General features: G+C 41.3%; 1 pseudogene; it reads right to left on the bottom strand.

Moving 5' to 3' along the window:
• Positions 1-27,134, bottom strand: part of LOC143712781 (FGGY carbohydrate kinase domain-containing protein-like) — a 43,270-nt pseudogene that overhangs the window by 13,331 nt on the left and 2,805 nt on the right.

Here is a 27,134-nt window from a genome sequence, read left to right as displayed (position 1 = left end):
TTGAGCAGGTCGGCCTGAAAAGCCTGCATAAAAGTCATCGTATGCAAACATGCAGCCGCCTGCCGTGCCACCGAGTAAGCCTTCCCCACCAGCACAGAGGTATATATATTTATTTATTTATTTTTTGGTGGAAGAGCCGGTGCTTTAAGTGAAGACGATGAAGCAGGAGAGAGATAGCTCGCAAGCGTCTCCTCCGCCTACAGTATCGTCACATAACCAGCAGATTTAGCACCAACAATGTTACCATAAGCATTGGACTGATTTGTGTAAATTCTGCTTGAAACCGGTCTAACCCAGGTCTTTGAAACCTCAGCATGAAGATCTGGGAAGAACGGTAAGCACCGGCTAGAAGGTTGAGGTCGTGCAGACAGAAATCTATCATCTAGATTGTTTTTAATTCTAGAAACCTGTCTATCAGCTGGCCACTCGATACTGTTTTTTTTTTTTTTTTTAGCTTTTCAACAGCCCGAGATAATACATCCATCAAACCTTCTTCATTTGCAGTATAATGTGATAAACTAGTTTTCTCTGATAATAAACTTTCGACATCCAGCTCCTCAGAACTGGAAAATCTCAATTCAACATCATCATGTGCCTCCACCCGGGCAGAAGTAACCGCCGCAGCGCGTGCTTCCAGAGCCGGGTGAGAGGCACTAGATCTCGTCGGAGATAGCTGAGATAGGGCGGAGCCCGTCTCAACGTCGCCAGCGAGATCCATCTGCGAGCCCCAAGACAAGCGCCGCCGCTCTGCCTCAACAGAAGCGGGACCCGAGCCTCGGGGAGCTCGCAGCAAATCACTCTCCTCAAAGAGCGATCGCCGCGAGCGCAGAGTTCTCAAGGGAAAACGCTCGCAATGCTGACAATCGACTCCCTCGAGAGCCGACAGGGCATTGCTGCACTCCCAAACAAGCCACACTTAGCTCGTGTGAATCCCCACCCGTGATGTGCCGAGTACAGGGGGGAACACACTTCTTATACTGCTCGCTCATATTGGTTTTTTTATATAAAATATATATAGTGAAAACTCCTGACAAAACAGACAAACACAATCGACAGATTCAGACACACACAGAGCTGCTGAAGTAACTAAAAGCTGGAGTGTTGTGTACTCAGGGGATATTTATAGCTTCCTGGTCGATGACGTCACTCGCCGTACGCTCATTCTCTCCATTGACTGATTTCATTCATGCTTCAGACGCGTCACGCTGAGGGCGTTCCCACTGCGATTTCACGCAGCGGTAGTCCCTGAAGGGGAACAAACAACCAACCAATCAAATCAATCATAAATCAATCAAGAAAAAAACCCAACCAAGTTACCAATCAAATCGATCAACCAACCAACCAATCAATCAATTAATCAACCAAGACATCATGGCTCTGTTTCAAACCCAAATAAACTGTCTTTCTGTCAACATTCTCAAGCAGCGTCTTAACACAAAGCACAACCTCATAAATGACTGAAGCTCTGAGCATCAAACAAACACAGATCGCACAGGAGACTCGACTCACAAAGGAGTCGAACAAGGATAAAAACACAGTGAACGCACAACTATTCATAGTTTTCACTGGAGTTGGCTATCGTTTTTTTTTTTTCCGGTGCCAAATCAATACTTTTAAAACGGTACCGCTGCCTAAACGGTGCCTGAACCGATACTTTAAAAAAAGAGCCTCAAAACGATGGTGAATGACATTAAAGAACGGCTTTTTTATTGAAAAATAAATAAATAAAATAATCTTAAAAATTAACAATATATAGATTTTTTTAAAGTATACTGAAATATTTAAAGTGTACTAAATACAAAACACAACAAATTTTCATAATAAATTCACAATAAAACCCAAGCCACCTAACCCAACTACAATAATTTAACACTAAATAGCAGTTACATTTCTAATAACAGCAAAGTAGTGTGTATTCTTGGTGTGCTACAAACTAGCTTCTCTTTTGCAGAAATATTAACACATTTCTTGTCTTCTCTGGCCAAATATGACACCTCTCCTGACTCCTGACTAATTTATTAGATGTATGTAGGTCTGTTATTGTAGGGACATCAACTTTACATTTTCACACTAAACATGGTGCGGAACAAAACGTGATTGTGATTGGTTGCGTGACGGGCGAGTCAGTCCTTGGCTGATATTTTTTATTCTTAAATACATGTAAGTGAATGTGTTTTGTCTTTTAAGAAACCTTTATAATGGTCATGACTCATGTTAGTTGATCTAACGCATAATGTTCGCCATGTTAGTACGCACCGCAGTTCAGAGAATTGCATCTGTCAGATTTAGGCCTATAGCGCGTCAATTCATCCACTTCTCCCAAAATACATGAAAGTGGCCAATGAAGTGTGAGAAGAATAGAGTAAATTTTATAGTTACCTACACAATATGCATATAAACACGTCTTCAATTTATAATTGAAAGGATTGTTATTGCTGCTTCCATGGACATCGTTGTGTATTTTACAAACAATAAATGTATTGTTTGCTAGTAGGTAGTCTATTTATGTGTCTAATCACACCGGCGTGAACGATCGTACGTGTTAAAGGGTTAACTAGCGATCACGTGCGGTGATGATGCTTCTTACGTCCGTTTCGGAGAACCAGAGGGAAGTATTTCAACCGACAGCTGAGGCATAAGTCCGAGTACATGTCGGTTACTTATGGCTTGTTTCCGAGCGGTGCGGTACGGTACAGTACAGTATGGTACGCAACTATTTCCGTTTCCACTGCCAAAAGCCATACCACTTTTTCAGTACCCTTCCGTTGGGGTACTTAGCACAGTGGTACGGTACCTAAAGGGTGGAGCTAGACTCACTGCAGAATGTTGATTGGTTGACAGAGAATAGTCACTTGCACGTGCTAGAAGGGGAATGACAACATAAGAAGCACCATTTTTTAATATACAGTTGAAATATATTACTGTCATTGTGTCTCAAAATGTCATTTTAAGAGTTTTTCAGGTGAGAATGTAGTTGTTTAAAGCTCAAATCTGTGGTTTATTTATAAAGATTTATGAAAATTTGATCTAGGTTGTGAGATCCATTCCAGGCGATCACAGGGCGTTCGGCGCTCATGTACCCCGCCTGGAACAGCCTTTCCTCGGCTAGTCGTTATGATGTTTGCTGCTGACGTCTCTGTAGTGGTTTAATATGAGATATAATTCGTCTTGTGTAGACCTAACGGGCGATCTTTGGTCTCGTGAATCTATCATTTGTTCCCTGGCCAATGGTTGAGGGCTAAGTGAAGTTCCAAAACTTTATATATTTAGGCTATTTAACTTTACTGTTGTAACGTTAGACTAGAGCGCTGACTTTTGACTGAATGGTTTGCTTTATTTCTTATTGTATAGCTTCATGTACCTTTTACTTATACTTTTATAATGGCTATTATTGATAAAACTGAAGTTTAACAAAAAGAGACAGAGTTGAGTTTTGTCATTTTTAATTTTATTACAGTGAAGATGAGCACTGTAATGTTGTTTACTGCAACATTTGTTGTTTAGTACAAATGCACATATTGCCTGGACCATATTAATAATTGTAATATTTTTAGAATTTAAATGAAAAGAGGCAGGGTTGTTTTATATTTCGTTTTGTTATGAATAGGCTAACGTTATGCATGCAGTGAATATAACCAATACGCATTGCCTGAACCCCATTTGTGTGGCTATGATGTTTAAGATTTCTTTAACCCTCTGGGGTCGACAAACGCGCCGGCACGTTTTGCTCGATTTTTTTCACATACAGTAGCAGGAAAATAGACTTAAAATACTCTGTCATTTTTGGTCATACACACTTAAGAAATATAAAAAAATAAACTGTTGAATGTCTATTTTTTTATGTGTCCACTTACAATCGAAATAAAACATTGTGCTTTTGTAAAATAAAGAAAATAAACAGGGTGTGCTTTCTGTCTCTCCATCTCGGTTAACCTTTTTTCTGGAGCACGTCTCTAAACTTAAACAAAACTCAGCGAATACTATTCACCCAAGCATGAGCAATATATCTTTATAATCATTTAAGTTTGTACTTTTAAAATATCTAATTCAAAACTAAAATAAATATTCTCTGTTTATGTAATCTATAAAAAAGAGAGGGGTGTCAGCCGATCTCATTATCGTTCTCTCAGCTCATTATTCTGCTAATGTGACACGCCCACGGAGAGCGTGCGGTATTCAAACGCAAATGATCTGAAGCGACACATGCAAACGTGTCAACGTCCCTCATAAACGCGATAACACAACAAATTTAATCATCAGATTAATGTACCTTTTCGGCTTGTGAGGCTGTGACTGTGAGGAGTAATCCTGGGACATTTACCTCAGAACATGTACTGGTTTATTTTCATTTTAAAGAGCGACCGATCTAGCCGAGAATTGTGAGTAGCTACCCTAAGTTTTTTATTCTTGTGCTTTGTTCTAATGTCTGTAAATGCAAAAAGACTTGATTTTGAATCACATTTCTGTGTGTGAATGAATTAACGGCACAGATGGGCGCTGTTGTTTATGTTTAGCCTACTATGTTACAGATGAAATATGAAAGATAACTATGGGATCAAATTCCCGCCAAATATATTGCGGCCACGTATCAAAATATAATAAGCGTGAATCAAAAATGGGATCAAATTCCCGCCAAATGTATTGCGGCCACGGATCAAAATATAATAAGCGTGATTCAAAAAATAACAAGCATGAATAAAAACTTTAAACACATTAAAAAATATTTTTCACAAAAAGTTTATTTTAAACTTTACAAGGACTTTTAAGCAGTAAAGCTATCTGAACTCTGGACATATACAAATAATTAAATTCCTCCTTTTTTGAGGTAGCCTACATTTTAATGCGCACACTGGTAATTGGTGTTAGACAATGGCTCATGATTATCCTAAAGCAGCTCTAAAACATCATGCAGTTTTGAAACACTACATTTCTTTGCTAAAATTAAGTTAAAAACGACCATTTTACCCGTCTGAAGAATTTAGGACTTTGACCTTTCAATGCTACACACAGCTTTTATATTATTTAGTTCCATTACAGACAAGGCATACAGTGCAAAAAGTACAAGACGAATACAAAGGCATTTGTGGTACAGTTCAGAGTATGTAAAACAAAGAACAACAACTAAAATTTAAAATAAACCTGTAGCCTTTGTAAAAGGAAAAAAGATGCACAGCCTACCTGGTGATCCGTTACAGTTAAATACGCCATCCTGAAATATTTTCTTAATTGTTGTTGTTAAGCGATCATATAGCCTAGGTAGCCTGATAAATTAATTCTAGACTAGATAGATGTACCATTTGACTAAAGATTAATGAAAATGATAGTGTACAGAGGAGATTACAGAAACCAGGTGGATTTGATATGCAGTGATTTATTATAGTTATTTTGTTCATTTGCATAGCTACATAATTGCATATTACTCTAGGATTAATGTTTTAAATATAGCTTAAATTTTTAATACAGCAACATGAAAATTATTGAAAAGATCAGGGATAGGTAACGTTTCTGGAGTGCCGCTGTCCTGCAGAATTTAGCATCAACTCCGATAAAAACCTAGCTAGCAGTATTAATAATCCTAAAGATGATGATTAGCTGGTTCAGGTGTGTTTGATTAGGGTTGGAGGAGCTAAACTCTGCATCCAGGAGGACCGTCATTGCCCTTCCATGTCATAGATTAAATATGAAAGTAAAGCGGCCAGTAGGTGGTGGCAAGTTACTGTCTTTATAAGTGAGTCATTCATTCAAACTTCTCGTTCAAATCAGGAATTCTTTAATGAAACACTGTTGTGTGGCTCGCAGGTGATCGACGCTCACAGTGCAAATTCCAGAAGTAAGGCCAGGGCTTTAAAGATGATCTGAACTGAAATTTGAAAAAATGTGATATAACAGATGTATTTTATTTATTCTCATTGGTACAATTATTTAAATGGCAGAATTTGTTGAAAGGGATAAAATGGTATTTTGAAAATGTTGTTGTTGTTACACGGGCGCGCCATGTTGGATTTCAACATTCAACTACGTCACTGGAATGGTAGGCTACTCCGATGCTAACCAACACTATCAGAGCTAGCTTCTCTCTACCCCATGCCTTGGCAACTAAATTATTCTAGTCGTTATTTCTAGTGTTTAATCCTAGGTACGAGAGACAATGTGTTGAAAACATCAATGAGTACATGAAGCGTCTGACATCAAATGTTTTATTTAGCTACAAGTCCAACGCATACTAGAATCCTTGATGTTCAGCTGAGGGGAAAAGATGTAACGTTAACGTTAGTTCACTGCACAGGATGGGAACGGAATCTTATTCCTCCTTCCCAAATGCCCCCTCGCCTAAAGAGTGAACTGCCGGTACACTGTTAAGCTTAACAGTCTGAGAAAAGGATATAAGTTAGCCTAGCCTAGCGCAGTCGCCAATTCGTAAAATACACTGTTACATACCAGCTACTTATGGGGCGCTCCAGCGTCTCAGCTCGGACATCCCTTAGAGATAGCATAGCCTCCTCCAACATGTCTCTCTCACCGCACAGCATCCGAAATGAACGGTGCATGGTGATGCATTTTCGCCGATCAATAAATGTTCCAGGTTGACCTCTCTTCAACAGATCGACTCCGGTGCAGTGTCCATGCTCCGGCAGCGCCCGCGCCCACACCAGTCACTTCCCCCAAACGATCCTGTACTGTATGTGGAGCCTGAAACTGGTCGTTCTCCATGTGGTGGTAGTCAGATACAACTGGCATGTCCCTCACATGCTCAAATGCGTAACTCATGCCATTAAAATTACTCATTTTCGTGTGTGTATATAGGACTTGCAGCTGTTGCCTATATACCTTCGCGGGTCCTACCATGCCAGTGACGTCATCGAAATTGCCAGCGTAACAAACGCAATTTTTGTGCTGCTTAAAAAAAGCTATATTGATATTTTTAGTTACAATTTTTAATGTAAATTACTTTTAATTGTCATAAACAACATGTTATCAACGTTGATTTTTTTCAGTTCAGTTCATCTTTAAAGGTTAATATGATGGATCGTCAGACAGGCACAACTGTCAACTAACGACACAACAGGTCGTCGTCGTTAAAGTGACGAATTTAACGATAACGGATCGCCAGGTAGACGTAACAGGTCGAGTTCCAGGCACACATACAGTTTAACGGTGTCCTGCCACGGAAAGATTTTTGCCAGCTGAGCTGATGGTTATCTTCACCTGTAGCTACGAGAGAACATCAGTACAGTAGCGCGAGTCGCATTGGAGTGACGTCAACTCCCCTCTTCGTTTGATTGGCTAGAGGAGGAGCTGTCAATCTAGAACCAGTGGACCAATGGTGACGCTTAAGCCCGCCCTAATTTACATGAAACTCGAACTGCAACATTTGGAAGAGCAAGCCCAGAACATGGAAAGATGAGCGAAGAGGAAAACAGCACAAGCGTACCAAAAAATAAATTATGAGCAGAAAATGAAAGAGAGCGCAAAGTACAGAGTAATAAAACCAAGGAAAACATAATTTTAAAGAAAGCATGAAAAATATTTTTTAATGTGTTTAAATTTTTTTTTTCCATGCTTGTTATTTTTTGATTCACGCTTAATATATTTTGATCCGTGGCCGCAATACATTTGGCGGTAATTTGATCCCATAGATAACATTTCGTAGTTTTGGATAGATTATAAAGATTTTATTCTAAAATATCAAATAAGCTTTTGTCATCCAGTTTCTGCTCATATTTTAAATATATAGTAGGCTATGTTCTGTCAAAAATAAACTCATCAACTAAGTTGTTATTATAGTGTTTGTTCCAATGTAAGCTATATAAAAACTAATGAATCCTTAACTTTAAAATATGTATTATAATACTGTAGGATAATACTGAGGAATACTGTAGTAAGTTTTTTTCATTCTCAAGTGAATCGCGTTTCTGTGTGTGAATGAATGAACAGCAGAGATGCGCTGTTTACCACAACTCGCAAAAAGACAGTTTAAATTTGAATCGCGTTTCTGTGTGTGAATGAATGATCCGCTTTTAGCAAACTATATTGCTATACTGCGATGAGTAAAAATCGACTGAAATATGTTGAAATAAAATGTATTTGCATAAGCAACGTATTAAACTGCAAATTAACATTTATATTTCTAATATAAACGAAAGACCTATGTTACAGACATATGAAAGACAAAATTTCGTTGACTAGTTTTGGATAGATTATACATTTTTACTGTAAAATCTTTGCCATCTCAAATAAGCTTTTGTTTGCCAATTTTGCTGATATGTTAAATAGCCTATAGCAGGGGTTCTTAACCTTTTTGATGTCGGGGCCCAAATTTTACAGTACAAAGTGGCCCAGGGCCCATTCAAATATTAGCACTGTATTGGTTTATTGATCTCACCATTGGTTTGATTTGTATTCAATACCTAAATGAAATCCACTTGCAGTTTAACAGGTTATTGTGTATGTAAACCTGCACATAGGCTACAACAAGATGCAAAACACACAACAATTCATGGAACAAATCAATCTGCATCAGGAACAAATTTAAAGGCTCAAGTCAGGCATATTAGCCTAACTAGTGCTGCACGATTAATCGTATCGCAATCGCGATGTCAAGCCAATGCGATTATATGAAGCAAAATGCTGCGATTTTATATGAAATAAACAAATAGGGCTATTAACGCAATTAACGCAGCATCTGTTATTTTTGTCATCCTTTGGCTAGTGTTACATGATCCCGCTCTTATACGTGCGAATGCTTTTGAACCATTCATGCGCGACAAGACAAAAGAGAATTTGCTGTATCACTTGAATCACTGCCTGTGAAAATGTATATAAATAAAAATAAAAACAATAAAATGTGTTGCTTAAATAAATAAATGCATAATAATATTTTTCAAAATAAATAAGTTGTAAATTAAAATTTAAATAAAGTGCAAATTAAAAAGTATAGCTTTATAATCTGCAAAATAATTTGATAATTGTTTCAGCAGTCTACATTTTTGCATGGTAGAACCTGAAGTTGCTCTTCATATCTGTTATAAATGAACAATAACAATCACAACAGTCTAATTTGAACAAGCTACAACTCCCTGTTTATGTTCCCCTCTTAATGAGACACTTGGGCCTGCTTCACAGATATGATCAGATCCAGCCTGGGTGGAATGGGGGAAAGGCTCACTCTCAGAGTAGCCTCCAGTGTTGGCATTACTGCCACTAGTGGTGGGATGGTGCATTGTAACGGCTGTTTCACACCGCAAGCGTGAGCGGCGCTTGAGCAGTGCGTCAGCGTAACTACATCGTCACTGCAGCTGCAGACACGCGAGAGTATTCACACTGGAAGCGTTTGTACAGTGTCACAGTAGCGGCTCCAAAGCTACATATAAGCGAACAATTATTTACAAAGACAACTATACATTTGATTTTAGAAGTTGGTAAACCATATAAATGTCAGTAAACAACAAAACAACCAAGAAAACAGCTCCAATCTTGTCGTTTCAGTCATAGCATATTTTCAATAGGTTTACAAGAATGCAAACTCCGCAGATAAAGCACACACACACACACAAAACCGCACACTCGGGTTTGATTTGGGTTGTGCTAGCCTATGTAGCTGTCTGTGTATTTCATAAACTAAAAGAAAGTTTTTATATAATATTTTCTGGCTATTTTACTTTAGGTTTTTTAGTTTTTTATAATACACCATACTTTCACCCAAACTGAATTTGCCTATATTCCTTGCCTTTTTTGCCTACTCTAGTTCTTGTTAAAACTCACTAGACATGCTTATTCTGTGCATTTTGGGCACTTTTTGTGTGAAATAAAATTTATTTTGTCCATCTAAAGTGTGCATTCACTTTAATGGAGCGTGAGCATCGCAGCAAAAATAGACTCGGCGCCGAATCCCCCGCTTCACTGCTGCTCACGCGACGCTCCTGCTTGACGCTCACGCGCTGCTCCTGCTCGCAGTGTGAATGCACTCATTGATTAACATGCAAGAAAAAAATATGCGCTGCTCACGTGCCGCTGACGCTTGCGGTGTGAAGCGGCCGTAACTGTCTCATGGATAACAGTGGTCATTCTGGTGTCTTCAATTGATAACTAGTTTGGTCCCGCGGCCCTCGCGGCCCACAGGTGAAAAACGTAAAGTTTTTTGCGGCCCTCCAGGTGGCGCTCGGGCCGCGGCCCTATGGTTAAGAATAGGTGGCCTATAGTATGTTTTGTCAAAAATAAAGTAATCAAATAATATGTTATTATGTGTTTGTTCCAATGTAGCCTAGGCTATATCCAAAGTAATGAATCCTTAACTTTGAAATATGTATGATAAAATGTATACTTTAGTTTTTACAAAGAAAGATTGCACTTGAATTGTTGTTGTAATTGTAACATTTTTAATAAAAAAATATATTTACAAGGTAGATGTAAACAAACTATTAAAAGGTAAATATAAGCCTTTTCTTTAAATATTTTTTATTGAGTTTTATTAGTGACAAATTTGGGGAGAGGATACTGTTGTAAACCTTGTTCTTCTTAAGTGTAGAAAAACTCAGAAGCGAAGACCAGGAAACTTGGCTTATCTTTTAAGCAGGATTCTTTATTTGCTTTAGTCTGCTTCGTCCAAAATCTTACCCAAGTCTAAGGCAGTATACATTTTAGTTCATATACCCTTTCAGGGGGAGGAATTACATAAAGGTGGAGACACTCTGAAACAAAAGCATGTAAATGAGGCATACAAGTTTAGGAACTTGCCCTAGACTGAGAGTGTTACCCATCCTAATCCAATCAGCATAACAGTGTAATGTAAATATCATAATCCAATCAGCCTGACTCTTCACCGATACCTTCACATTATCATAGAGATTAATGGCCAGGCAGTGCATAAAGACAAAAGGTGATAGTCTCAGTGCTCTAATCAATTTAACTTACAATAGAGAGAGCAGGACAGACAGGAACAGGCAGGTCTGTGACATCAGATGAGAAGTAACAAAACGGTTAATGTCCTATGCCTCAAAATGGTAACTTTCTCAGATAAAATACTGTTGAACCTAAATTGAAACATTTTAATAAATTTGTAACACTACAACGCCTATCAAGTAAGGGTACTGTTGGCGGTGGAAATGCAAGCCAGATCAGGGTTTACCATCCCAAATCGTACTGTACTGTACTGTACCGTAACGTACCGCTCCGTGGAAACGAGCCATTAGGTACCGGTTCCATATTGGTACCAGGTTTCGGTACACAACCCTTGTTTTCACTATGAAAATCTTCACACCCTGTTAGAAATATATTTTCTCCCTCAGCATAAATCTATAACATAAGAAGGATTCTTTGTTCAGCCTAAAACTGACACGTTTGCACATTCTTTTCTATGTATGTAAAGTTAAACATCTGGTATTCATTAATGAGGAAGGGAGCCCCCTCCCTTCTCCTTTCTCTTCCTTTTCTTTCTTTGTGTTTCTATGTTACACATTGAAGAGCTTCCTCTGAGCTCCAGGCTTGCAAGGAGATTCTAGCGCATACTGCCCATATAAAGAAGTTGTAATATAAAGTCTATATGATATGCCAATGATGTAATGTTTGGTTCTATTGGTTAGACTTATACTCCTCCCTGTAATACTTTGCCTATATAATGTATAATTTAGACATTATGAGCCGAGCGTTTTGTCTCCCTCCGGCCTGGGGTTGTGAATTGTTTATTCATAATAAAAAAACAAGAATTTGGGCACTTCTCGTTTGGACCATTTCATTTCGATTCTAACACTTGGGGGCGTCGTCAGGGATTTCTCCAGACAGGTAAGAATTTTTTTTTTTTACAAAAGAGAAAGTTGATTCTTACTGTCTGCTGAGAAAACGTATTTGTAGTGCCGTGATTTTTACCATATTTGGTGAAATCAGCCTCGTGTTTTAATTAATGCGGGAAGAGCAGAAAAAAGGGAACTGATCTCTCTCTCTTTTTTGTTATTTGTCCTTGTATAAAACGATACAGGACGGTAGCCTCGTATTTTTAATAAAAAATGTGAGAAGAACAAGCAAAAGAGACTTGAGCTCCCTCTTTCGATGTTATTTGTCTTTGTTTAAAACGATACGGGACCGGTTATCCTCGTGTTTTCGATAAATGCGGGAAGAACGTAAGGAAAATTGATCACTTTCCTCCGTTTTTTGCAAGAAAAAAATAGATTTGCTACACAGATAATTTGTTTTCTTTTGCAAAGTCTATTTTAATTTCCCTTTGGTCTAGGGCTATGAATAAATAAATCACTATTTTTTTTCTTTTAACTTTCTCTTTTCTTTTCTTCTCTCTTATTTCTCTCTCTATTTGCCAATTTACTAACACAATTAATTTGAAATTGTATACTTTTCTTTGAGTTCTGTAAGGAACCTAGCTATATGAAATATTAATAATCAATAATAACTTGTTATGATTAATTTTGAATATTTGGGTCAGTTAATTGGATTAACTTGACATGGCTAAATTAATATTACAATCAATTAATCAGTTCGTCCAACGAACTCTTTTGATTATTCATTTATTCTAAGAAAAGGGTATCTTCCCTGGCCACAGAAGAATAATTATTTCTTAATATGTACAGCGTTTTGAGCATGTAGCAAGAACCGAAACCATAAAGGGACTTCGTATTGCAAGCAAATCAGAACCAAATACATAAAGTGCATAAGTTTTATTAACTAAATCATAAACATGAATAAACTAAACACACACATATACAGAAATAGGTAAGTGATAGGATTAAATTGGCAACCGGAGAAAGGGTCTATGAACCATCAGAATTTCATTTTCACATTTCATTGAATTGAATACTTGCATTTGTAGTGGGAACAATTCTTGAAGTTGTTGAAAATTTAAGTCGTTGATGGTTCCGGCAGTGTGAAGTGGAAGTTGGTTGAGAGTTCTCTTTCTCCAGGAACGCATGGCTAGTTTGGTCAGGGCCTGGGGCCCTGTTGAGGCCACGCTGAGCACCCAGGAGAAGTGAGGAAGTCGGAAGAGTGAGTGATTGGAGTCGTTGTTGGTTGGAGTCTTTGTTCCAAAACTCCTGAGATTGTCCTTGGTTCTTTGTGAGAGTCTTCTCTCTCCTGCCTGAACCCATATCTGGTTGGATCGAGGCCTGCTGGGCCCTGGGGCCCCTGTGGAGGGGGAGGGGGTTCCCCAGGATCACCAGAACAGTGTTGTGGCTGGATGAAAGAACTAAGTGAGGGAGGTCACATGTGGGCTGTCTCTAATAAAGCCTGGAAAAGATCCTCCCCTAAGGGTTGAACTCGACCAATCAGAAAGGTGACATGTCTGAGAGGGAAAGTGGCTCTTAGTTGATTTACGGGTCTTTGTCCCTAGCGTGGTTATACCTTCATTAATGCTCAGATAGCTATAACACATCCACACTGCATTCTAGAAGAAGGTGATGAACATCAAAGTGTGAGTCATTAAATGAGGATTAATTAGGTAGGAGGCATGATACAGGTGAGGTTACATTGATCGTTAGTTGGTTGTATACCAGGATACATACCATAATATATACCTAATAGTACACGAGACAGTCAACCATTTACACTGTTTCTTTCACAGTTTTATGCATGTTCATTTATAGATCAGTTAGTCTATGATTAATGCAGCAAAGTCTGTTTCAAAGAGGGTTTCTGTTTCATAGTCTCTCTCTTGTGCATGTGGCCACATTCCTCGGAGGTCGTAAAATCTCCTCATCATGCCCTGTAACATGACACTGTTTCTGCCCCTTGTGTTCGTTCATTTGGGCTGTTAGTTTTGGAGTTTCATAAACCTTTGTATATAATGAATAATTAGTGTCTGATTGGTCCATACCCTACAGTTCCATTTGGCTATATTGCAATTTATTTAAGTTGCATGAAGGAGAAATTTTTGTGTGTGTACAATGGGGAATAAAATTAGTCCACCGTTAGAAAATGAATCTCCGAAAGATTTTATGATTAGAAATAATCAAGCATTTTTTACGGAGCCATATGTGTCAAATTTAGCTGGCTGGTCAACTGGCAAAACACAATTAGATGCGTTTCCTCGTGACGGCTCATTTAAAGACACATATATGCGTGAAGCAAAATACATGATTTTTGGAAATTGGGGCGATCCCGATTGGGATTATTCGTATATGAAACGTACCTATAAGATCTGGAAAGACATGCAATCTTATTGGAATCGTGGTCCAAAAGTGGATAACAACAAAAATCTTTCTCCCCCTCAAGCTGAACAGCCTGAGAAGGAGAAAGTTATTTCACATCCTGCTGAAGTCAGAGCGCCCCTCCCTCCCAGATATGAGAGCATTCAAACTTCTCCTGTCTCGGAACCTATAAAAAATAAATCCTACCCTGTTGATGAAAATTATTTACTATTTGTGAACACATTTTTGAATAACATGCACAACGAGACTGCACAAATGATTCGAATAACTATAACCAACATTAGTAACATTTCTGTTGATGAATTGGGTAGACGCTTGCGTGAACTGTCGTCTGCTGGGGCATTTGAAAACTCCAGAGGAAAAGTTCCCGCAATGTTCCAAGTTAATTCCACTGTCCAAAATCGCCCGCCACCCAATGTCAGGAATGACATAAAGTGTTTTTTTATGTCACACACAGCGGACACACACAGCGATTTTGCAGAAAAAAAGCTGAGAGATTTCAGCAAACTAATGAGAAACCGATGTTTAGGCGCTCTGATGGCCTCCCTTTCTTTCTCCCTCTGAAAGACAGAGACCTGTGTATCCGACTGAATGGGGAAAGGAATGACGGACATTAAATTCTATAGGAATAGATAATATTCCAGTGGTTTGTAATTTGACACCACCTTTATTTGTTACTTCTAATGATATACCATCATTGTTCAAAATGCATGATTTTTTGCAATTATACCTGATTCTTTATTCTGCTTGTTAGGTAGAGATTTAATGCATAAGTTGGGTGTTAAATTAGGATTTGACTCTGACTCTTTGCAACTCATGTTTCCAGCAGCCTTTTCTCTTACGACCGACACAGGAAGTGCTCTCTTCGAGGATGTATCTGCAACTGAGCTCAGACAGGAAGTAGCTGATGTAAACCCGAAATTGTGGGCGGCCCATAAGGATGACGTGGGACTTCTTGATATCCAACCTTATGTGGCCAATTTGACAATGAATAGGCCTGTTTTTTTTTAAAAAACAACATTCGCTTTCAAAGGAAAAAGAGGAGGGAATTCGACCCCTCATTGATCAGTTTCTGGCTCAAGGCATTCTGGTTCGCACTCATTCACCTTACAACACACCAATTAATCCAATCAAGAAAGCAAATGGTTCTTGGCGCTTAATGCAAGACTTGAGAAAAATTAATGATTTGATAAAACCACATGCTCCTATTGTGCCAGATGTACAAACTATTATTAATTCTATTCCTTTAGAACATGCATTTTATCTGTCATTGATTTATGCTCCGCCTTCTTCAGCATTCCTGTTGACCAACAAACTCAGCCACTTTTTGGTTTCTGTTTTCAGAATTGCCAGTACATATGGACAAGACTCCCTCAACGGTTCAGAGATTCTCCGGCTGTTTTCTCCGCTGTAGTGCACGCAAGGCTGAAGGATGTCAGACTCCCTCCTGACACCTGCCTGCTCCAATACGCTGATGGCATTCTCGTCACTGGTGCCTCTGCGGACATGTGTGCTGCTGCCACTACAATTGTCTGCAACGTTTTAGCAGAGGCTGGTTCCAAGGCATCTAAAGAGAAACTTCAGTGGGTGCAGAGGAAAGTCAATTACATCGGCAATGAACTGTCACAAGGCCAAGTTCGCCTGTCTGCGGACAGAGTCAAAGCCATCGCTTTGTTCAAGCACCCTTCAACACGGAAGCAAATGCAAAGCTTTCTGGGACTGGTCAATTACTGTCGATTATGGGTGCCAAATTGCTCCATGTATGACAAAATCCTGCGAGACGCTACGCTGGATGATAAAGAGGACATTACATGGACAAGTGAGATGGACCAAGCGTTAAGACATTTGAAATCCTCTCTGTTAAGGCCTCCCGCCCTCGGCCTTCCTTGCTACAAGCGAGATTTCCACCTGTACGTGCACGAAGGTGGGGGCACAGCCGCAGGAATCCTGGCCCAAGAGCATGGGGGCACTTTTGGTCCAGTAGCTTATTTGTCTAAAACTCTTGATTCAGTGGCTCGGGGACTCCCGGCCTGTTTACGTGCAGTGGCTGCTGCAGCGATCATGGTACAGGATGCTGAAAGGGTTGTTTTATCATATCCGCTCACAGTTCACACATCACATCAGGTAGGAGCAATTATGCATAACATTTCTACTCAACACATGACTGCTCAACGTCGTTCAGGCTATGAGGCTATATTATTAGCAACTGCTAATTTAACGTTGAAAGTAACTTCTGTTATTCATGGTCCTACTGTACATCTGCACAGGTTGTTGACAGATGGTGAATTTGAGAGTGACGACCACGACTGCCTTACCAGAATCCAAACTTCGACTGCCTGCAGGCCAGATGTGTCGACATCTTTCCTGGAGGAGGGAGATAATTGGTATATAGACGGATCCTGTTTCAAGCCAAATGACAATTTATACTTGTGTGGATATGCTATTGTCAAATTACCTGATCGTGTAATTGAGGCATATTCATTGCCATATAAATCAGCTCAAGTAGCAGAATTAATTGCTCTAACAAGAGCTTGTCAGTTGGCAAAAGTTCAGTGCATCAATATATACATTGATTCCAAATGCGCGTACGCCGTTGTCCATGATTTTGCTAAATTGTGGGAAGAAAGAAATTTCAAAACCTCCGACGGAAAAACAATTTTGACCATCGAAACCATCGAAACTTGCTGTTATTAAAGTAGCTGGTCATAAAACAGGTTAATCGGATGAGGCTAAGGGAAACAGGTTTGCAGATGAAGTCGCGAAATGGGCTGCTAAAGAAGTAATACTTAGTCCATACGTAAATGAAAAGAGCAACGATGTACCTATGATGAATTTGTCGCTGATTAATGATTTGGACATTAAAGTACTGCAAGCTAACCCTACGCAAGTTGACTTGATTCATTGGGCTGCGAACGAAGTAAAACCAGATCAAGCTGGTATTGTGAGAGACAAGCAGGGTAGAATCGCTCTACCAGCATCCACCGTTGTAATGCTGTGCAGGCATTATCATGGTGTATCACACGTGTCAAAAGAAAAAGTGATACAAAATTTGAATCAATCATACTGCATAGCAAATGTTCGAAAGAATACTTTGTTGATATTGGATGCTTGCCTGGTGTGTGCACGAACAAACAGACACAAGGCAACCCGCATGAAGCTTTACCGCATCCTGAGGTTCCTTTTTAATATTTACAGATCAATTTTACACACATGCCTCCATGTGGAAATCACAAATATTTGCTCATGATTGTTGATCGATTTTCTAAGTGGCCTGAAGCTTTTACGTGTGGTAAAGAAAACGCTCAGACGGTTGTAAAGGTTCTTGCAAAAGAAATTATACCGCGTTTCAGTATTCCAACCGTTATAGCGAGTGATAATAGAACTCCGTTTGCTTCAAAAGTCACACAATGGTTAGCCAAAGAGTTTAATATTAATTGGCACTTCCACATTCCCTATTCGCCGCAATTATAAGCTAACGTAGAACAGACAAATAAGACGATAAAAGAACGTCTCAATAATGCGTGTCTAGATACAGGCAGAAATTGGGTTGATTTGCTGCCTGCCGTATTGACGGAAATGAGAATGTCCCCATCAGCAACCACAAAAATTTCTCCATTTGAAATTCTGATGGGTAGACCTTTCCCGACCCCTTGGGTCAGAGGTCGCGCTGGCAATCTCTCCACAGGTGACACGGAGGTGATCATCTCGGATTACGTGGATTCCTTAGTTAGAACGTTAAAAGGCATAAATGGTGATGTTTCTCTCTCTCTCCCTCTTCCTTCAGAAAAGCCGACTCATCCTTTCGTTCCAGGACAACAGGTGCTGATAAGGTGTCTGAAGCCCACGTAACTCGGTGAGCCGAACTATTCAGGACCATCCACTGTTATCGCTGTGACGAGGACCGGTGTTCTGACTGACCACCAGCCGCAGTGGGTCCATGCTAGCCGGGTTAAGGCAGCTCCATCCCAGGGGAACGCACAAGCCTATGTGGAAGCACTGATCGAAAGGAGAACGAGGAAGAGAAGTAGACGAAGAACGAGATTGCTGATTGATATTAGCAATAATTATAACTGAATCTATTAAGATTCATCGTGCTATGAATACTTTTGAATTTTTTGTATATGCTTTGATGAAAAGAACTGTCAAATATTAATGATTTTGAAGGAAATGTTTGATTGAAGAATATTGCATGTATTATTGTACTAGAATGAATATGCTGAGAATGATGTGATATGATAATTCTATTATGTGATAATTATCTTATCAATGGGGCCATTGTTAGAAATATATTTTCTCCCTCAGCATAAATCTATAACATAAGAAGGATTCTTTGTTCAGCCGAAAACTGACACGTTTGCACATTCTTTTCTATGAATTTATACTAACTGGACTTATACTCCTCCCCGTAAGACTTTAATTTAGACATTATGAGCTGAGCGTTTTGTCTCCCTCCGGCGCTGGGGTTGTGAATTGTTTATTCATAATAAAAGACCAATAATTGGGGCACTTCTCGTTTGGACCATTTCATTTCGATTCTAACACACCCTTATAGGCACACCCACCTTGAGGGCAAGGCTTTCCTATGTACTAATGTAGCAAAACAGAGATATTAAAAGATCACATTCAATACACACCTTATTGATGATGCATACTGTGTACAGGCGAGCAGATGAAACGTTCCTCAAGTGTTGTCCCATATAAAACATCTCGGTTACTAACATAACCTCGGTTCCCTGAGATAACGGGAACGAGTATTGTGTCTTTGCTAGATGCTATGGGGGAAAATTCCTTTTTGTCCGATTTGTTGAAGCCTTTTATTCAATAATGCAGTATTACTGCACGGCCATAATAGTGCGGAGATGCACGCACGCTATTGGCTGGGCAGTGGGAACGGCACATGTCTATGGCGAAGTGGCACATCTGCGCGAGCCAATCAGGCTGCGTCCCGCCGAACCGAGCGCAGAGCCGGCCAAAGAGGGCGGGGCATCTGCCTATAGCACAGCTGTCTACGCAATACTCGTTCCCGTAATCTCAGGCCCACTTGCTTGACCGATGCTAAGGCTAGCAAGTGTGCGGTCTTGAGCGAAAGTGCCCTTAATTCGGCCGACTGTAGCGGCTCAAACGGGGGCCCCTTGAGGGCCCTGAAGACTGTAACAGGACTGATAGGTCTCAGGAAGGTGTTGTGAGGGGGCGAGGCAGGTTGAGCATCCTTGCCCAAGGATGGAAGAGAACAATCAAATTGCTTCTACCCAACATCTGGCCGGCCACAGGAGCATCTAACTTTGCTATGGCCGCCACATAGACGGAGCGTGGAGGGGTACGACACGCGTTCAGCAGCACTTGTAGGAAGGAAAATAGGAGCGGTACATCACATGAAGTAGGGTCTTGGCTCCATGCTGAGCACCATTTGGAGAAGACAGAACACTTAAGTACGTGGACGAGTCTCGTGGATGGGGCTCTGGTCTCAGATATAGTGTTTAGGACACTCTCGTGGATAGCCCACATGGATAGCCCATGGCATTGGCCATGGGGCTGCTGCTAGCAGCTGAATCATCTCGGGAAACCAAGGCTGGGTCCACCAAAGGGGGGCCACCAGACAGACTGTGCATCTCTCCTCTCTGATCCTGTTGATGACCTGTGGGAAGAGCACGACTGAGGGAAAAGCATAAAGGGGAAGACTGGGCTATTTGTGGGCCATGGAATATTGGGCAGTGAGAGTTGTCTTTGGAGGCGAAGAGGTCAACCTCTGCCCTGCCGAAGACACTCCAAATTGTTTGAACCTGGGGCTGGAGGGCCCATTCTCCCGGGGACACATTGAATCAGGGAGCAGACATGCTGTCGCGAGACAATCTGCCAGACACGTGCATCGCTCTCAGCAAGCGCAGGCTGTGTTGTGCCTAAAAGAGCAGACGTCTGGCTACCCTGTACAGAGGCTTCTACCTGAGTCCAACCCTGGTGGTTTATGTAGGATACTATCGCCATGTTGTCCGACCGGATTAAGACGCGATGTCCATTTAGGTCTGGTAGGTAGGTTTTGAGGGCGTGCGCCGAACGATCAGGCTCTTGGTCGCCGGAGAGTGCCGAAGCTTCACTCATGTGGAATAAATGAAGGGCAGTTGATCATTACTGAAGTAGAAAAATTTCTGAAATCCCATGGCAAAATGAGCAGCTGTATAGGCAGAAGCCCCGCCTCTTTGGCGGGCTATGCGCACGGTTCGGCGGGACACCCCCCCCCCCAGCCCCGGATGGGCTCGCGCAGACATGCCAGTTGGCCATAGGTTTGTGCAGTTCCCACTTGCCTAGCCAAAAGCATGCGTGCATCTCCGCACTATTATGGCTGTGCAGTAGCACTGTGTTATTGAAAAAAGGCTTCAATAAATCATTTAAGTTTTCAAAACTAAGTTTTCCCCCATAGCGTCTAGCAAAGACGCAATACGAGTAAACGTTTAGGAAGGAAACCAATATAGAGGAAATTCTTAAACATTTAGTATTGTGTTAACATTCTGTGCTCATCTGCATCATCAATAAGCTGTACACTAAATTACACTTTTAATGTCACTGTTTTAGTATGTTAAGGGGCTTGAAGTGTTTTGAGTGTGTTTTTCCATTCCACTGCGCTACATCTTGCATTTTTAACCACAAAAATGTGTTCTGTGTGAATGGTCTCTTAGACTGGTTTGTTTTGCAATTATGCTTTCAGGATTGAATAAAATCTAAATGTATTTTGTCCAGTGCATTCTGGGATTTCCTTCCATATTAAAGATAGATGTGATTGACTCACCAGTCGTCCCGTGGCGCTCTGACCTCCCCCATTAAGCCACAGTCCCGGCAGCATGGCGGACAGATATGGGCCCCAGACCCCAGGGACGAACAGCGGCTGTGTGCTCACCTGAGAGATACAGACACACGCTGACATCAACAGTCACATGCCTTGAACACAAACAAGTACAGGAACTGAAGCTCACAGCCATGTGACATGAGGACGTCCCACATATGACAGCCAAACGGGACGTGACTGGTTGCTCTTCACAGGGCAGCTGGTGTCCCCTCACATCGGCCCCGATGACCTCTACAACAAGACAATAAAATTACAGAAAATATAACTGACACTGCTACATAAATTTAAACTCACAGATCTTACGATAATTACCCAGCTAATTAATCACAGTACAGTAACACAATTGTTTTTGCATTGCAATATGCAAATGAGTCACTATCTAATTAAATATGCACTCATATGCATATATTTCCTGTCCAGAAACCAGATTCATCATTTTTATTTGATTTTGTTGACATATTACTGTTTTTTTCCAGCAGGGATTTTGGATTTTTCTTTTTATCACTCTATAAATCAGAAAAGACTGTCAACAGACAGAAACAAATACATTTTCATCATGTTTTTAGCAGTTGTATAAAAATGTTGCATAAATGTGGTGAATGATATATGAACAAACTTTCATATAGATATAGATTTCATATAAACTAAAATTTTGGCGTGTGTGAAGCTGCTGAATTGGAGATTTCGGACTCAAGTTCACCGTCTTTAAGGATTAAAATTTACAGACACTAATAGATAAAGTGAAATAAAATAAGCACTTGTTTTCTTTCCACTAGTTTGAAAGAAGACAAGCTATGGAAGCAGTTAGAGCTCAAAACTGACAAGTGGATGAAAAAACCCTGGTTTTGCCTGTAAAATCTTGCACTAGTTTACATGTTTTGCCTGTTTATTTATTGCTATATATCATCTGAAGGTTTAGATTAAGCAGGTCAGGACAGTTATTACAGGAACACTGTGATGAAACCAAGAAGAGGCTGACTAAACATCAGGGCCATATTAGGAGCACACAAACACTGCAATGCTCCTCCTGTGTCAACAGGATTTAAAAAGCCCCAATTATGCTTTTTAGTGTATTTCCTTTAATGTAGTGTGTAATAAATATGTTTGCGAATGTGAAAGATCTGCAGTTCTCTTACAAGAGGTTCTCTCGTATTGCGTAAGCTAGCTTACGCTACGGGGAAAGTCATCTTTGCTCGAGATATTGAAGCCAAAAATTATCCTTAATTTTGTATTTATTGTCAACGTAGTGCAGCAGCCAGCAGACTTAGAGCAGGCCATCTTGCGTGCTCATTGGCTGCCCTGCGGCAACTGCTGCAGCCTACCACTGAGCCTCGCGCGTGACGTCACGTCCAATGAGGGCGCTTTGCGCCCTTATGCGTCATAGCCCGCCAAAATGGGGGTGGCTTAGCGTATAAAAGCCAGGCTCGTTTGCTGCGTCACTGATTTCATCATCTTCAGCGAAGCTCTCCGCATCGCGGAGTCAGTCAGAGATAGAACTGTTATCTCACAGAGCTGTGCTTCTCAGCCATCTGGAAAGCTTGGGTCTCATGGTCAACTGGACCAAGAGGTCATTACTGCCCACTAGTCAGTCAGGTTTCCTTCCTAGGAATAGAACTGGACTCTGTGGCTATGACGGCCCGCTTATCGACACAGCACGCCCGCCGTGTTCGACAGCTAGCCGCGTCTTTCCAGGAGGGCAGCATTACACCTATGAAGACATTCCAGAAGATGCTAGGCTGTATGGCATCAGCTGCGGCTGTGCTTCAGCTGGGCCTCCTGCGCATCCGCCCGCTAAAACGCTGGCTGAACACCCAAGTGATAGTTCATACAGGACCACCATGTACTGGTCCGCTCGGACAACATGTCTGTGGTGTCCTACATAAACCGTCAGGGCGGCGTCAGATCCAGAAACCACTGCCATCTGACGGAACGCCTTCTTATATGGTCTCAGGGCCGCCTGCACTCGCTGAGAGCCACGCATGTGCCAAGCCACTTGAACGACGATCCAGACAAACTGTCCAGGAACTACGTTCCCCAAGGGGAATGGTCCCTGCATCCCCAAACAGTCCAGTTACTGTGGCGCCTCTTCGACAAAGCGAAAGTCGACCTGTTTGGGTCAAAAGACAACACTCATTGCCCGCTGTTCTTTTCAAAGAACGAGGATGCGTTGGCCTAAATCTGGCCCAGCCTCCCACTTTATGCTTTCCCTCCGGTCTCTCTGTTACCACAGGTAATCAAGAGAATCAGGGAAACGCGCCACTCGGTGCTCCTTATAGCCCAGAATCAAACCTGGTTCCCGGAGCTTATGCGGCTGCCCCCAACAGCCCCTTGGCCGATTCCGGTGAGGAGAGATCTCCTCTCTCAAGCCCGCGGCTCAATCTGGCATCCCCATCCAGAGCGCTGGTCTCTGCACGTATGGTTAATCAACGGATACCCGTTGTACTGCCAGAAGGAGTGATGAACACGATTACGCAAGCCAGAGCTCCCTCTACGAGGCGACTTTACGCGTCTAAATGGTCGTGTTCTCCAAATGGTGTGCTGATAGAGATCTAGACCCACGAATGTGTGGGGTCACGGGGTTGCTTAGCTTCCTTCAAGAGAAGTTGGATAAGGGCAGGTCCCCACCCACGCTTAAAGTCTATGTGGCGGCCGTCGCAGCGTTCACTGAGTCGACGCGTGGCCAGTCAATAGGAAGGAACGAGCTCGTCATTCGCTTCCTTATAGGAGCTAGACGGATGAATCCCCCGCGACCCTCGTCGGTTCCCATGTGGGATCTTTCACTGGTCCTTGAGGCCCTGAAAGCTTTCCCCTTAGAACCATTAAACTCCGTGGACCTAAAGTACCTCTCGCTCAAACCCGTTTTTCTGACAGCTCTGTCATCAGTTAAACGTGTGGGGGATTTACACGCGCTATCTGTTAGCGCAGCGTGTCTTGAGTTCAGGCCAAATGACTCTAAAGTCATCCTCAAGCCAAGACATGGTTATGTCCTTAAAGTGTTGGGCACCGCCTTCAGAGCGCAGGTCATTTCTCTTTCGGCTCTGCCAGCATCCGATAGTGAGGGTGATGTGGATCTCCTCTGCCCCGTCAGGGCACTGAGGGTTTACATTACGCGCTCCGCCTCTTTCAGGCGTTCGGAACAGCTCTTTGTCTCGTTCGGTGGGCGCACCAGGGGTCTCGCCGCCGCTAAACAGAGCCTGTCCAGATGGATAGTGGAAGCTATCAAATCTGCTTATAAGTCTAAAGGTCTGCAATGCCCCTTGGGCATCAGGGCGCATTCCACCAGAGGCGTGGCCTCGTCGTGGGCTTGGTCCAGCGGAATTTCCATTCATGACATTTGTGAGGCGGCAGGCTGGGCCTCTCCCTCCACATTTGTTAGGTTTTATAACCTGGAAGTTCCCGCCTTGCAGGCTAAACTTCTGTCAGTGTGAGCAGTGTGTTTGTCCTGCCCAGATGATCATGCGCAGACTTCTCTCACGCGACGTTCGCCTTCCTGGTTGAGCTGCACTATATAGTGTATAGTTATATGGACCGGCGACGCCGCTCTGTATACCCTGTATGTGCTTATAATATGTGCTGGCCCGCATTGCTGGCCACCTGTTTCCCACTTATCTATGTTCCCCGGCAATCCCTGGGACTCATGAAGTGGAGGCTGGGCGCACGGCCTTGACAATGGGTTCCCGTAGTGTAAGCTAGCTTACGCAATACGAGAGAACCTCTCGTAAGAGAACGATACTCGGTTACTAACGTAACCTCGGTTCTCTCTAGAAGAGGGAACGAGTATTGCGTAACCTGACTGTGCAGGCGCCACGAGCGTTTTTCGCTTCAGCTGCTGAAACCAGGACACAGCCAACGAGCCTGGCTTTTATACGCTAAGCCACCCCCATTTTGGCGGGCTATGACACGTAAGGGCGCGAAGCGCCCTCATTGGACGTGACGTCACACGCGAGGTTCAGTGGTAGGCTGCAGCAGTTGCCGCAGGGCAGCCAATGAGCACACAAGATGGCCTGCTCTAAGTCTGCTGGCTGCTGTACTGCGTTGACAATAAATACAATATTAAGGATAATTTTTGGCTTCAATATCTCGAGCAAAGATGACTTTAGCTTAGCTTACGCTAGCTTACGCAATACTCGTTCCCTCTTCTAGAGAGAACCGAGGTAACGTTAGTAACCGAGTATCGTTTCAATGATCAAAGTTCCGATAAATAGATTTTTTGTCTCCAAAAAGAAAGCGATTCTGAACTGAAATGAGTCAACCTGTAATTCCAGTCTCACTTCCTGATATGGTAAAACCCACGGTATTGTTAATGTTCGCATCCCAGTGTATATCAAGAGCTGAGATTCAGATATGATAATGAGGGTTTGGTTTCAGACCAATCACAGCAGACTGGGCCATCTGACCAATCAGAGCAGAGCAGCTCTCAGAGAGGCGGGGTTTCGAGAGACTGAATCCTTGATCGAAGCATTTCAGACACAGAGAGAAAAAAGCTGATGCTGCAGTGGATATTATGAGGAAATTAAAGTGTTCCTGCTTGTTCTTGTTGTTTACAGTAGAGGTCGACCGATAGTGGATTTTACAGATACAGATATTTAGGTTTGACCGTACATGCCGATAACCGATTATTCAACCAATATTTTTTTAAATGGATACTGGATTAAAAACAAACATAACACTCCAGTAAAACAGTGCTGAACTGAAATGTGCTAAATTAAATAAATATATAAATATGAATATATTAAAATGAGAAGTTCTACATAACTAACTATACAGAAATAAATTTAGACATTAAAATATTGCAGATATGTGTTTCTTTAGCTATTACCTAGAAACATAGCCTATATAAATTTCATAGGTAACACTTTGGAAGTCCCATTTGTTAACAAGGATGTATTAGCTAGCTTTCATGAACTATATGCATTATGCAATATATGTTTTACTGCATGTATTAATATTTGAGCAATACAATTGTACCTTGATCATTCATATTAGTTCATAGTACATTAACCAAGGTAATAACAGATAAAATAAAAATTAAAACTCAATTTAAAATGTATTAGTAAATGTTGAAATTAACAAACTAACAATGAATAATACTTATACAACATTTATTAACCTAAGTTAATGCTAAAAAATGTAATCTTATTGTAAAGTGTTACCATTTCATATAAATCCAAAGAGTCATGCTTAAAGATGGCCATATTTTAAATATCTGCAAAGGCCAGAGCATTAAAATTACATAAATGTAGACCTATATTACATGTATAGTCTCTTTGCTTCTATTTTAGAACACATGATGATTGTTTTATCAAAATAACAATATGTGTTGTAGTGATAAAAATATAAAGACCTGATCTATTTAGGAGTGAAGCGGGTTGTCGAAGGTCACACACTCAAACAGAAGTGGAGTGACACCGTATTTAACGCAGTGTAAATGCATTCATTATGGCCTTGGTTACACTGTCAGTGAAATGAGACCAAATTCAGATTTTTTGCTCATATGTGACACAGATCGGATGTGTTATATGACTGTGTAAACAGGGAAAAAACGCATGCATTCGGATATTTCGAGATCTGTTTCAGGCCTCGTTCATATGTGGAAATAAATCAGATATAAATCATATATGTGCCAATGCGACTGTCATGTAAAAGGCAGGATTTTCTGAGGCATTACGTCTCCGCGGTTTAATGACGAGAGACAACCCCGACACGCATCTGCGAAGGGACGGATGGTGTCGTCATAGGAGAGGAATGTGGACACACGATGACACAACATATCAAAAGTTGGCTAGCTCATCCTAACATTTCGGACCCACTGCTTTTCGTTAAAGCCCGCCACAATCTCATGAAAGTGCATATCTATACCACTAATTTTATTTCTCGTGCCATTTACACCAAAAATAGTTTTTGAGTGCATATGATATAAATGAATGAGGCATTTATATAGCGCTTCCAAACAATGGTAATTTCAAAAATATGTTCTTTATGGTGTGTAATACGCACGCACTCCACACCCCTAATCCTACCCAAGGGGTTTACAGTGCGTATTATGCACGCAAAACTATTTTTGACGTATAAATGGCGCGAGAAATAAAATTAGTTACGCACTTTCATGAGATCGTGTTGTATGTTCCCAGCAGTCCCGAGATCTCTCG

The sequence above is a fragment of the Siphateles boraxobius genome, unplaced genomic scaffold, assembly GCF_051911475.1.
Source record: "Siphateles boraxobius isolate OS27281-9 unplaced genomic scaffold, OSU_SipBor_1 51, whole genome shotgun sequence".
Taxonomy (NCBI): domain Eukaryota; kingdom Metazoa; phylum Chordata; class Actinopteri; order Cypriniformes; family Leuciscidae; genus Siphateles; species Siphateles boraxobius.
This window is presented reverse-complemented; position numbering and strand designations above follow the sequence as displayed.